The sequence below is a fragment of the Hibiscus syriacus genome, unplaced genomic scaffold, assembly GCF_006381635.1.
Source record: "Hibiscus syriacus cultivar Baekdansim isolate YM2019G1 unplaced genomic scaffold, ASM638163v2 tig00111356_pilon, whole genome shotgun sequence".
In the NCBI taxonomy this organism is placed as follows: Eukaryota; Viridiplantae; Streptophyta; class Magnoliopsida; order Malvales; family Malvaceae; genus Hibiscus; species Hibiscus syriacus.
This window is the reverse complement of record NW_024063068.1, coordinates 177940-192648: the sequence shown is the minus strand read 5'-3', so window position 1 is coordinate 192648 and position 14709 is coordinate 177940. Positions and strand designations below refer to the sequence as shown.

The window sequence follows — 14709 nt, the reverse complement described above, 5'->3', positions numbered from 1 at the left end:
GGTTTTTCCTGGACAGTTTGAAAAACACTAGTGCATTATTAAATTCCACTGATGCTTGCATTGTCATCTAAAGCTAATATTAAATTTCATGTAAACCCAAAATTTTCCCTTTTGGATATGCTTTGGGTCTATTATCTTCATGCTGTTCCACTGTTCTTTCTACTCATCTTGGTTTTTCATCCCAAGAATTTCATGGATTTCTCATTGACTCTTCTTCCCCCTGTTGTTTTCATGTTTTTTTCTTACTCTCTTGGCAGGTGGTGTTCTTGTCTGATTTGAGGCAGCAAAATAGGTTTCGGTCTTGGAAAAACATGAATGGGTTCTTGTTGATTTTTTGAGCCTTTGGCTCACATGGTCCCCTGTGGGAGTTTTTGCAGTTCTGGGAATCATCTTCTTCTTTGAAGCCAAAGGTATACATATTGGAGCTCTTTTCACTGCGAACTCGGTTACTGGGGGAGCAGCAAAGCCTGCACTCGAAGCTGCAATTGATGATGTCAACTCTGATCCTAACGTTCTTAACGGGATCAAATTGAAACTCGTTTTGCGCCACACGAATTGCAGTGGATTATTGGAACCATGGAAGCTTTGCAGATTAAAAGCGATATCGTGGTGGCAATAGGTCCGCAATCTTCCGGAATAGCTCATGTAATCTCCCAGGTTGTTAATGTGCTTCAAGTCCCTTCTCTCGTTTGGAGCAACGGATCCCACTCTTGCTTCCTGCAGTGACTACATCCAAATGTATACGATTGCAGACAGAGTCGACTATTACGGCTGAGGGAGGTCATAGTGATATTTGTGGATGATGATTACGGAAGAAATGGAATTTCTGTTTTAGGTGATGCCCTGGCTAAGAAACGTGGCAAGATCTCGTATAAGGCTGCATTCAGTCCAGATGACCCTGTAAGTAAGATCAACGACTTGCTAGTAGAGGTGAACCTGATGGAGTCGCTAGTTTTCGTAGTTCATGTTAATCCCGACTCTGGTTTGAACGTCTTTACGGCTGCTAAGGCTCTTAATATGACGATGGCTATGTTTGGATCGCTACAGATTGGCTTCCATCGTATTAGACTCGAGGGAGGCAGTTGATTCCGACACAATGAATCTCTTACAAGGGGTTCTTGCTCTTCGTCGTTACGCCCCGAATACTGATCTCAAAAAGAGGTTTATTTCTAGATGGAACGACCTAAAACATAAGGGCCGTTCAGGTCCTGGTGGCTTCAATTCTTATGCACTTATGCTTGATTCGGTTTGGTTGGCTGCACATGCCCTCCATCAAATTGCGTGACATGAATGACGGCACACTGAACCTGTCGTCCCTTCATGTGTTTAATGGAGGCCAACAACTTCTCCTGACACTTCTTCAGACTAACTTCACCGGTCTAAGTGGTCAGATTCAATTTGATTAACAGAGATTTAATTCATCCGGCATTTGATGTTCTTAACATCGGTGGAACCGGGGCTCAAAGAATCGATTATTGGTCGAATCACTCTCATCTCTCGATTGTTCCTCCGGAGAACTTATATACAAAGCCTTCCAACATCTCTTCCGGCAGTCAACATCTTTACAGTGCAATATGGCCCGGTTAAACTTCGAAACCACCAAGGGGATGGATAATCCCGAACAATGGACAGCCACTACAAATTGCCGTACCTAACCGAGTAGGTTACAAAGAGTTCGTGTCGAAAGACTAGTTCCCAAGGTGTAAAAGGATACTTCGTCGATGTCTTTGAAGCTGCAATAAACCTGCTCCCGTATGCTGTTCCTCGTACGTATATGTTATTCGGGGATAGTACTAAAAATTCTAGCTATAATGATCTTGCTTATCAAGTTCCCAAAATAAATATGATGCAGTAGTTGGAGATATTACCATTGTTACAAACAGGACGAAAATCGTAGATTTTACGCAGCCTTATATGGAATCTGGACTCGTTGTCATCGCTCGGTCAAAGAGGTGAAATCGAGTAGGTGGACATTCCTCAAGCCATTTACCAAAGAAATGTGGTTCGTCACGGCTGCATTCTTTCTTTTCGTGGGAGCCGTGGTGTGGAATGTGGATTCTCGAGCACCGGATAAATCCCGAATTCCGTGGTATTCCACGGCAACAGCTTATGACAATTTTCTGGTTTAGTTTCTCGACGATGTTTTTCTCGAATAGGGAAAACACAGTAAGCGTTTTGGGACGTTTGGTGCTGATCATATGGCTGTTTGTAGTTCTGATTATCAATTCAAGTTACACGGCTATTTGGACATCAGTACTTAGTTACTTACCGTGCAACAGCTGACGTCGGGGATTCAAGGGATCGATAGCTTGATCTCGAGCTCCAAAACCATCGGAGTCCAAGACGGTTGGTTTGCATTCAACTAGTTGGTTGACGAGCTCAACATAGCACGGTCTAGGATAGTTCAGTTAAAAAATGGGGAAGCATATCTGAGAGCACTTGATCTCGGATCGAAGGCAGGTTCTGTAGCTGCCATTGTCGATGAACTTCCCTACATCGAGCTCTTCTTATCGAGCACCAAGTGTTTGTACCATACCGTCGGCCAAGAATTTAAGAAAAGCAGATGGGGCTTCGCTTTTCAAAGGGACTCTCCTCTTGCGGTCGATCTCTCGACTGCCATCCTTCGACTGTCGGAGAACGGTGAACTCCAAAAGATCCACGACAAGTGGCTAATAAACAGCGAGTGCTCGATTCAGATCAATCAAGACAAAGTTTTGGGGGCTGTTCCTCATTTGTGGCATTGCTTGTGTGTTGGCTCTTACATTCTTCTGCTATAGAGTCCTCTCACAGTACCGGTGATTTAGCCCAGAAGACGAGGAAACGGAGCTAGCGGAGACGTCGAGATCATCTCGGCGGTCCATCAGATCGACTAGCTTTAAGAACATGATGGATTTTGTAGATAAGAAAGAAGCAGTGATTATAGAGATGCTGAAGAGAAAGAAGAGCAATGAAAGCAAACAGACCGGCCATAGCACTAAGGGACAGGCAAGCTCACCTACGTAGACATGTTTTCTTTATTATGTTAGAAACAAATTAAATATGTTCCGTGAATTGATTCAAAGTATATTTTGTCAAATTCTAACCTAAAAACCTCGACATGACCTTTGAAACTGAACATGTATATATATTTTAAGTAATTGAGTTCTCCAATCCCCTAGACCTAGCCCGAACGTTACGTTCGAATCTCGAAGGTTACATTAATCACTAAAGTGATCCGAAAATCAAATCAAAAAGTTTAACAAATATTAAATCAGATTTTCAAATAATTTATACAGTTGCTATCACTTTATTAGAAGATAGTTTTTTAAATAAATATAGTTTAAAATTGAGACTCCGATCTATGAGATACCGATCCAATCTTAAAATCCTGAAATATCTCAAAGGAAAAAATAAAAGGGTGAGTTATAGAACTTAGTGCGGTTAAAATATGCCAAACAAAGTATTCAAGAAATCACACAAACATACATAATAAATTTGATATCACAGACAAATCGGAATGTAGATACAAGCTAGTGAGCTCCTAATTACCCAACCATCCACTAAACTTCACAGGATGATTTCTCTAGAATCTGTAATCAACCGAACGTTAAATAGAATGTGACAAATATAAACAGGAGTGGTGACCGCTAAGATTAAAAGAAAACAATTTGTGGGAATCATATGCGGTTACACCACTAAAAGCAGTAGACTGTTAAAATAGGAGTGATGGACCACTAAACTTCCTCCTTCACATCCCAACTTATGAAACCAAAAAGTGACGTACTAACGTAGATTGTAGGACAAGACATGTGATATGAAAATTAGAATACTTTCAGAAGCATATACAAAAACAGATAGTCACAATACAAGAAATATATTATTCAAATGTCTTACAGATAATTCAAAAACGAGTTTGATAGCCAAAATAAATTAAGCAGTTTAGTACAATTTATGATAGTCTAGACAAAGGCTAACAGAGATACAAATATACTACCACGACATAGATCAACATTATCTAATTACAGATTTAACATAAAAATTATTGAACAGAATTAAAACAATTATAGCACAATAAGGTACACACCTGATAAGGATTAATCGAAAATTAAAGTTTTATTTGTACATCGTTTTGCCTTATTGACAATCAGTGCTTGACATGGAAGTAAATTATCAAATCTAATCCTAGCTAACGTGAATAGCTTGCAGAAAGATTGGTTGGACAAAAGAAAATTATGGCATTGGTTATTTTATAAAATATATAGCACGAGGTTCCTAGGGTTTTGGCGAAAGCATTTAGAGATTTATAAAATGGGTTTTCTTTAGGGTTCTGTAAACACACACACATATAGTATATTATCTATTATTTAAAAATATATTTAAATCAATAGAAGATAATACTTCATGGAATAATAAAAAAAAATAAAACTAAGATAAGTTAAAACTCTTATTAACAAGTTGAAATTTGTAACAGATGAAACAAGATATAGCTAATTGGTAAAATGACAAGATAAGCCCTTAAACTTCATATAACACCCTTAACTCGTAAACGTACTCAATAACAAGTAAAAGATGTCACATTAACTTACAGTCACTTACTAAACAAAATCGGGTCAAAATTTAAATTTTTTAAAAAAATATTCATAAATGCCCATTTTTCGTAAAATTTATTTATCGCATAACATAAAATTTAATATTTAGACCTTAAAATAATATATGATTTCAGGCAACAATTTGGCAGTTCGACATTGAATCGTATTTAAAACAAATCTGCCTACGTAAAAATTCATTTCGATAGTGTCATTATCATAATTTATTCATACGCTAAGTAACAACTTAGTAAGACACTATTTAAAATAAATAAATCATATCGACATAAAATAAATAAATAAATATTTCTTACGAAAAATGTCTTATAAAAATATAAGAACAAATATCAGATTGAATAAATCTTTTCTTTCACCAAAGACCTAAAAATGTTGTTCAGAATATAATTCCATATTCGCGTATAGGATTATTCAAAAAAACAAAGATTTATTTCAATGAAATAATCTCCAGTATATTTTAGAACATTTTAACAAATAGTTCAATGTACACAACAGAGAATACAAGATACATGAGTCAGAATGAGTGCACAACATGCAGTCGTAACTGCCAGAACAGAACGCACTTTTGATGCCAGGCATAAATATAGGTATTGTAGAACACAACATCACTATATTTAAAATAGAAATCATATAATGGTACTCACAATGTCAATACATTGTGAAGCCCAGAACGCACATATAGTGCAAGATAAATGTACACAAAGGTACCAGAACACACATATAGTGCAAAATACAGAATTACTCAACCTCATGGCATGTCAATCGTACCACCAATTCTCAATGCACATAAAGGCTTAATAGTCCAAATCAAATTCCAATTACCATTCAAAATAACTATAACATAAATCACAGCTATTTAGGCAGTTCATACCAAAATCATGCTTAAATCATTTCAGAAAATATTATGAAAATGTTTCATAAAAAATTCTTATTGTTTAATTTCAAAAAAACATTAGAGGTCGACTTATCACAAGTCTTCCTTATATAATAACAATATAAATAAATAGGTAAGAATGCACTCACCTTAATGCCTGGCTATTCGACCGTACTTCGATATCCTTACTCGATTACTTTCCTTTAGCTTTTGGTTTCCTTTGGTCACGTTTTTGTGAGTATCTAAACAAAAATCACATTCACAACACATACATTTCAAAGCATATGTTAGTATTATACTAACATAATTAAAATCCGTAAATTATATTTGATACTTATTTGATATAAAAATCACTTCACTATTCCATAAATATTCAACATTTCCAAAATAACACTTCAGTTCCTTATATATTCATTTTCATTACCAAGCCACTCAATTTCATAAACCTCAATTTAGTCACCATTTATGAATTCTTTAGAATTCATACCAACTTTTCCAATTAATTCAAAATGGTCCTTCAACATTTTACTTAACTTAAATATAATACTAAAATTTCCAGCATTGAAATAATATACTAATCTGGTACATTCACATCTGCAAACTTGCAATTCAATCCCCAAACTTTCCAACATTTTCGAACTAGTCACCAAACTATACCAAATTTTGTATTTGATCCAAAGTAATATTCTAACTTAAAATTCAGCATTTAAACATTAATTTCCAGAATTTAACACTCTTAATTAAACATTACACATCAATATCTGATAATTTCCAAAACTTGCAACATGGTCTTTTTACTTTCACAAGCTTCCAAACTGATCCAAATCAACTTTCAAAGCATGCATAATTCATCTAATATCAATTATAGACCATAGGAATTTTTTTTATATTTTCCCCTTATTTTAATCCCCATGGTCGAACCTATCAAGAATACTAGGGCAAGGATTTCATTCAATTTCAAGCATGAATTCAAGCATCTATGATCAAATTCATGCAATTCCAATAACCTCAACATCAAATTCAATCCAAATTCAACCAATCTTCAAGAAACCTATCCATGGTTGAATCATATACTGGCATTTTTAGATGATTTTGATCATCACATAAGCTTGTAAATCATTCTACAACACTAACAACATAAAAACCATCCTTTAATTCTTCCAAATTCAACATGTTCTTCATAAACCCTAATCATGAATTTTATCACCCAAACATGTTTTCCATGAATCAATTATACCATGTGATAGATAATTTCAAGTAGATTAATCCTCTATCGAATAGCTTAATCCAAAAATCAATCGAATAAGCTGAAAAATAAAATTGAAAATTTCCCGCTTTCCTTCAATGGGGTTCATGGCTTGGAGGGGATAAAGAAGCTGAGAACTTCTTGAATTTTTTTGTGTGTGTGTGGAAATTATCATAATTCACTTGGCTTGATACTAATATAATTTAGTTTAAAATTCAATCAATGTGAACTTATCATTTTGTCCTTCATGAAACATGATAATTTCAACTTTCCATTGAAATATCTTCCATTTTAATATTCCAAAGTCAAACATGAAAAAAAAATAGACTTTCCACCTTTATCTTTGGCAATTTTTGAAAATTGCAATTTAGTCGCCAAATTTCACAATTTTTGGCTTAACATGAAAAATCAACCTTAATTCCATTGATTTGTGTTAAATTTCATTGTTCTAAATTATGAAAAATAATATTTCCAACATTTTTTATCATCCTTCAAATTTTTGTGAAATTTTGATTCAATCCGATTATCTGAGTTCTTATCAGACTTTACTGTTTTATAGTTTTTAATACAAATCCGGAATCAAAATTATGATTCTCACGAAAATGTCTATTTCAGACTAAACTATTCATTTACAGGCCAAAATATATAATTTTTAAAAATTATATTTTGGGTCCCTAAAATTTTACAAAGTTTATACTTTAGCCATTAAACTTTCAAAAATTATATTTTAGTCACTAGCCAAAATTTGGAGTATTAAATTTCATGGGGTTTTTATAAATTATCTCCAAAACATATAATTATTCCATTTAATCACAAATTCAAAAGTTAAAATAAATAAAAATATTAAATTATCAAGACTAAAATATTAACCTCGATTTTGGGGTGTGATAGGTTAAGTACATTTAATGTTGGACTGGGAAGTGATTTGTTTTATTGATTAATTAAGGTGCTCGTGATTCTCCTGACTGTATGACTGCTCGACCTACCTCTTCTCGATTTGGTCGTCTGCGTGAGCCAGTGGTTACCGGTATGCTTCTATAACCTTTATAAATACTCTGTTTAGAATATTGATATGGAAGTAATTTTGGTCTAATATGACTTAGGTTCCTGTACTGATGAAGAGCATAGTGAGATCGATGCTTAGTAGATTTCCTGAAATGACCCTCTTTACGAGGTGTATTCCTGGTGTGTTATATAAATGTTTGAAATGCCTATTTGAATTATCATGTGCACACAGTTGTTTTATCTGATTTGAAATATGACTTCCTTATCTGATTTGACTTTCGAATGACTTGTTTGATTTAAAGTATGATTTCTGATTTACTAAATTTTAAATCATGCTAGCCTAATACTTATTCTCTGGTTATTGTTTTTACTGAAAATAAATATGCCTGATTATGATTTCTTGATTCTACTGATACAATTTTAAAACTGCTTTTTGGGGTACTATCTAAGATGTGAGATGGAGTTCTACAGGTTTAGCTCCGATCAAGTTGGCAATTCCTTATGGACTTTTGGACCACCCTTGGGTAGGCTCTTAGGCCCAATGGGCATACGATAAGACCTTATGGATCCTAAAGCACTCCCTTACGATGGGTCATTTGCTTTGTGTATAGGGTAAGTCCTTATAGGCCTAAGGCACACCCCTCAGGTGGCTCTTACGCTTTGGCCAGGGTAAGTCCTTATGGACGCAAGGTGCTCCCTTAGGTTGGATTCTATACCCAATGGGTATAGGGTGAGACCTTATAAATGCGGTGCTGGGAACTGCATATAGGTGGATGGTTAGAGGGTAGCTTTATGTTTTAAACCAAAACCATATTGTCACTTTTATACTATGGTTCTGAAATCAATTTTAAAATATATTCGTATGCCTTATTTTTTTCACTTAATGAACATAGTTAGCGCCCTAGCTCACTCTCCAAACTTTTTCCTATTGGATACCTTCGAATAGACACCTCATACTTGGCACTTGGCACATTTCTTACAATGTATTTTATTGTAATGTTTTCATCTTCCAAATTGCCTTTATGATTGGTGACATGTGCCTATATTTTGAAATACCCACTTTAAGATGTATTTTATTCTACAATTGATAAATGGATTACTTCGATATTATTTGTTATTTCATATTTACACATTATATTTATGTTTATACTACTGACTTGGTAATGCAATGATTTTAAAATATTGAAAAATGTTATGGAAAAATTTATTGTAAACCGTTAGACCTACTCGTAACGTCATGATGGGTCTAGGGGTTTATAATTAGTGTTATTAGAGCTTTTTGTTTTTAAAACCTTATATATGGATAAGTCCAAAATAAAAATACGATTTTGAAATGTTATTACAAAACAAGATACAATGGTCATGTCACTAAACCGACGTTTATTATACAAACACCACTAAAATACATATCTGTAGCAGCGTTTTTTTACAAAAAGCCACCGTATATTAATCTATAGTGGTGTTTTTAATAAAACAAAGCCACAAATTTTTTTATTTTATGGTGTATTTACTATGAACGTTGTTATATGTTTAAAATTAATAGCATTTACTCTAAAAATTTTGCTACATACAAGTTTTGGTGCAGTGTGTGTTTTGAATTGTGGATTAAAGCATGTGTATTGTTATTGTATTACAAGTGATGAATAGTGGTTTAAAAGTGTATTTTTGAAAGTGTATATATATGAATGTGTAAAAGGATGAGTGAAACGACTTCGCTATTCATGGATGAGTGAGAAAACTTACTGTCTAATCAAGGTTGAATGTGTTAACCAATCCAATATATGTTTTGAAATGTGATTTGTAAAACGTATATGTTAATAACTATGCATCCTTGATAACCACACTTGATGAACTTGGACTAATTGGCTAATTGTTCTTAATGGAACCTTTGGATATGAAAAAAACATGTCTAGGAAAGAGTGCTTTATGGTTTCTTTATGTATGTGAACAAGGTTTATACGGGGTAAGGTTGGTGCACTGAGCAATGCTCCAAGAAGTACATGGGGGTAATGATGGTTCGTTAAGATTTCTATGAAAGTCATGGTTTTGGAGCTCGGCGAGTCCACAAAAAAAAGGGAGTTGTATAGAGTTCATTTATCCAATGAGTGAGTTGTGTTTTGAACAAAAGATCATTGATATTAAATGAAATAATGTGTTTTGTGTGTAATTTCATCAATGAGGTAATTGTGCATGTATGTATCTGATTTGCTGCAGTGAATATGTTTATGAAAGGCATGTTAATATTCTAGAATTTGTATGAATTTTATGGTGCATCATGTGAACATTTTAGCATAACATAGTGGTATGAGAATTGAGGTAAAAACAAGTGAGGGTACATGGCATGTAGGTGCTTTCTTTATCTTGAAGTGAGCAGCATGCTAGAATGTTAGTTATTCATTGGGCTTTCAGCTCACATTCGTTGCTTAACACTTCTACAAAGGGTTAGTAGTTGAGTCAGAGGCGATAAGATAACATCAAGTGGTGATCAAGCAAAGCTATAGCTAAATAAAGTGTTTGTGGTTTTGGTTTTTCATAAAAGGAGAATGTGGGGAACTAATTGGGATTTGGATGAATCTTGGGTGTGATGAATTGTAATGAGTCTAATATGACATATTTGGATACTTCGATTTCTTAAATGAGCATGTTGTGTTGATTGATCTTATTGATATAAGATGTTGGTCATGTGCAAGTGTGTGTTCATAAGTTCTCAAGTGGTCAAACGTTGATTGGTGCCTTAAGAAAGTGTGTGATGTGGTTGGACAAATGACATTAAGTGTACTAAATGTTAGACTCATAGGATGAATGAAATGACCTAAAATGTATAAAATGACTAATTAATATGCGCAGAAGTGAACGTATTATGCAATCTTTGACTTTAAAAGTATACTGCATATGTATTCTGACATGTCTCAAGTGTCCAAGCATGTATTTAGATTATATAAAAGTTTGGTTTCATGTTCTTTTATGTTCATATGAAAATATTTTTTCTCAATAAAGCGATCAATCCCTTGAGGAAATGATTGATTTCTTCACACAAAGGTTTGATCCCTTCTATGAAGGATCGATTTCGTTCTTACTTAGTTGCAAAGAATCTATCCCCTTTGAAAAAGGATCAATCTCTTCATTTATATTCACTGAAAAATAATAAATTTGATTTATTAAAGGCCTTAAGTGTTTCTAAGTCTTAGTTTTACCTTAAGATGTTTGTATAAGCTTAAAATGGTCCGAAAATTGAATAGTTAATTACTACTTAACTTTAACTCAGAATTTAATGATATTTGTTCTGAAACACTTTAATATACTGAATATCAAAATGGGAGTGTCAATTGTATGATCTATGCTAGTATGTGACTTTCAAATTATTACATTTTGGCCCCTAGACAAACATGTTTAATTAGGTCCTTTTGATGTCCGATTGAGCTGAAATTTGCATGTCACTATTTAAAAATTATTAATGAGAAATGGCTAGGTTAAAGTTATGATTAAGATGTTAATGATTAAAGATATGTGAAATAACTAAAATACCCTACTATGTTAATAGCGGTTATCTTGGAATGAATTGATTTTGCAAATGTTATGAATTTGTTTATATGTTAATCCAGTGCCATGAATTGAATGATGAATGACTATTTGTTTGCTTCCTCTTATTTTGCATAATTAGGGTTTGTGATATGTCCGATATGATTGGAATATAATGTACACTTAGTATTTAGGTCATCCTACGTGGTCGGGTATAGGGTGTTACAATCTCTCTTACACTCACATAGTGTTTTACGTATTTGATCTGTCATGGTTGATTTTTGGACACTTTTTAGATGCAAAGCCATGGTTGTTTGGTTTAGATTTGGATTAACTAATTAGAATTGTTAGATGTTGTTTATATAGTGGTTGATTCCTTACCATACATGAACTTGCATTAAGTTTTAACTATTACTATGTACTACAATAAATTTTGTTCTTTTAAGGGTATGTATTATATTTAATTAGCCACATTGTTTATGAACATCATCAATTAGTTAATACAACGTTTATGTTTTATTCATGAAGAATAATGTAGGTTCGTTGAATCAGAAAAAATTTCTTTAATTAATAAATTATTAAGGTATCGATTAATTAATACATCTTTAAATTAATAAAATTATGTGGTCTTCGATATTATTAATTTATAAAGGTTTTACTGTAATTTTATTTAAAAACTAAATAACTCGAATAAATTTACTCGAAACTAAAAAAACAATAATTTTTTCGAGTTGATTCAAAATTTCCCCACCCTAATTACATGTTTTTTTAACAAGTTTAATTTTTATTTAGTTTTTGTATATTTTTACTCTTCATATGTAAATTAATTATCGCATAAGTTTTTTTGTATAACGAAAAGTAAAGTATCGAAAGTCGACCAAGCATATGGCATGCTCATCAATAGTTGGTGTAGGCAATCGAATGAGAATTGTGTTATTATTTCTGTAATACAAGGTTGATTCCACTAAAATTATGTTCAAGGAATACTAATAAATTTACCGGCTAACGGGAGACAATCAATGACTTTTCATTAAATCTTAATTTTTTAACACTTTATAAATTTTTTTAAATGTTCTTTTCAAAAAATATTAAATGTTTCATTTTTTATATATAAATTTATCAATTTATAACTTTTTGATACTTTAAATTTTATAAATTTTAATTAGTTTTTCAAAATTTTAATAAATTTTCAAATTCTTAATTTTTTTTTTAACATTGAATAAGCTCTTAAACATTCAATTAAAATCAATCTTGACATCAAATTCAGCCCAAAAAAAAATTATACTCTTGAAGGCATCTAAAAAATTAATTCGAAAACTCAAACACTTCATCATTCACACATGGATTAATTTTTCAACATCATAATTTTTCATATCAACATAATAGATCGTCATATCAATACTGTTAACTATTATATCATTAAGTATGGGCAATATTTCTAATTTGAGTTTACTTCATATGCAAAATTACTTCTGAACCCTATAAATTAAGTATAAGATTTGGTGTTATTTTAAGGTGTTTATTACAAGAAATTTCTACTATAGTGACAAATTTAATTTTGTCAAAATTAATTTTGACACTATTAATAGCTTTTTGGTGACAAAATAAATAATCGTCGCATTAGATTAAAAAAGATATACAATTATGACAAAAACTAAAATAGTCATAATAATTTGTCACAATTAGCAAACATGTGTAACATATGGTGAGAAAATAAATTTTATTACGAATTTTTGTCACAAATGTTTCCCTCCAATTTTATGGCGCCAAATTGAAGGCATATAGTGACAACTTTTGTAACTAAAAGTTTAGTAACTATGACAGAAAAATTGTCACAACAAATAATGATATTTAGATTTGTTGTGACAAATTTTGTTTGTAATTATATTTTAATTATAGTGAGAAAATGTATAGTCACAAATGATTATCTCCAATTTTTGGTACAAAAACAAAATCATATAGTGACATGTTTTGTAACTATAAGCTATAATTATTGTTACAAAAAAAATTATCACAACAAATAAAGAGATTCAAGTTTTTAGTAAAAAACAATGATTGTCGTTATATGTTTTAATTATAGTGACAAAATATATTATCACAAAGATTTACTTCCATATTTTTTTGCGCCAAAATAGTCATATAGTGACAAATTTTGTAAATATAAGTGTTAATAATTATTACAAAAAACAATGTCACAAAAAAAATAATATTCACGCTCTTGTGACAAATTATATTTGTAGTTATAAATTTTAACTATAGTGATAGCATATATTAATTGTCATAACTATTTTTCTCCACTTTTTTGTTTCAAAAGTTATATTGATAATTTTTATAATTATAATTTATAGTTATTGTTATAGAAAAATTATCACATCAAATAATAAAATTCAAGTTTTTTGTAATAAATTATTTTTGTACTTATATATTTTAATCATTATGAAAAATTATAATATCATAACTATTTCTCTATTTTTTAGTGTCAAAAATGTTATATAGTAACAAAATATATTGTAATTAATAAAATTTAAGGTAATTAATTATTTTTTTAGTTATATATTTTAACCATTATGAAAACTTATACTATCAGAAATATTTCTCCCTAGTTTTTGGTGAAAAAATGTTATATAATGACAAGTTTTGTAACTATATGTAATAGTTATTGTTATAGAAAAATTATCACAACAAAAATTTCATTTTTTTTGGATAAGTAAAATTTCATTTTTTTAATTAATAAAAGATTCAATTTTTTTTTCTAAAAAAAATATATGTTTGCAGTTATATATTTAATTATAATGATAAAATATAATTATTATTATAAAAAAATATTCAAAAAAATTATTTTTTTATGATAATATATATATGTACATATAATTAAATGGCATTTTCAAATAAAATATAATAACAAAATATATTATCAAAAACTTCAGGGACATGTTTATTTATTAAAAAATTATTATTCTAAATTTACAATCTAAAATAAACAAAAACTAACTTAAACCCTCAGGTAAGGCGGTTCGTGTAAGTCTTGAACAATATATATTAATCATAGTTGGGCAAGTTTCCTATTAAATTTTTTACATTAAGTTTAGGTAAAGTTTACTTCCGTTTATCATATTATATTCACTACAATACTCTTCTTAGTTGTATAACTATTTTTAATATTTTTTATTACATAGTTTCATAATGGTTAATGATATAAGCTGTTAGTTAAAGGGTCATGTTAATTGTTTTCCCCCATAAGTTTGAGGGTCGCATTGAATGCAATAGTAATTTAATGGCCAAATTGATTATTTTTTTGAAAATTACAAGAGCCTTCGATATATTTTTTCAGAAAATTAATATAAATTAAATAAATATTAATCGGGTATCGATTACCCGAAAATACGGATACCTAGGTTTCATGGGTACCCAACTTATGGGTGCCCGCATATTACTGGTTTGAGATATAGACTGAGTTTTGACACCCAAAAATTCGAATACAT

At 31.3% G+C, this 14709-nt stretch overlaps 1 pseudogene; it reads left to right on the top strand.

Moving 5' to 3' along the window:
* The first annotated feature begins 476 nt into the window (after positions 1–476).
* On the top strand, positions 477–4311 carry LOC120159306 (annotated as a pseudogene).
* Positions 4312–14709: the final 10398 nt, after the last annotated feature.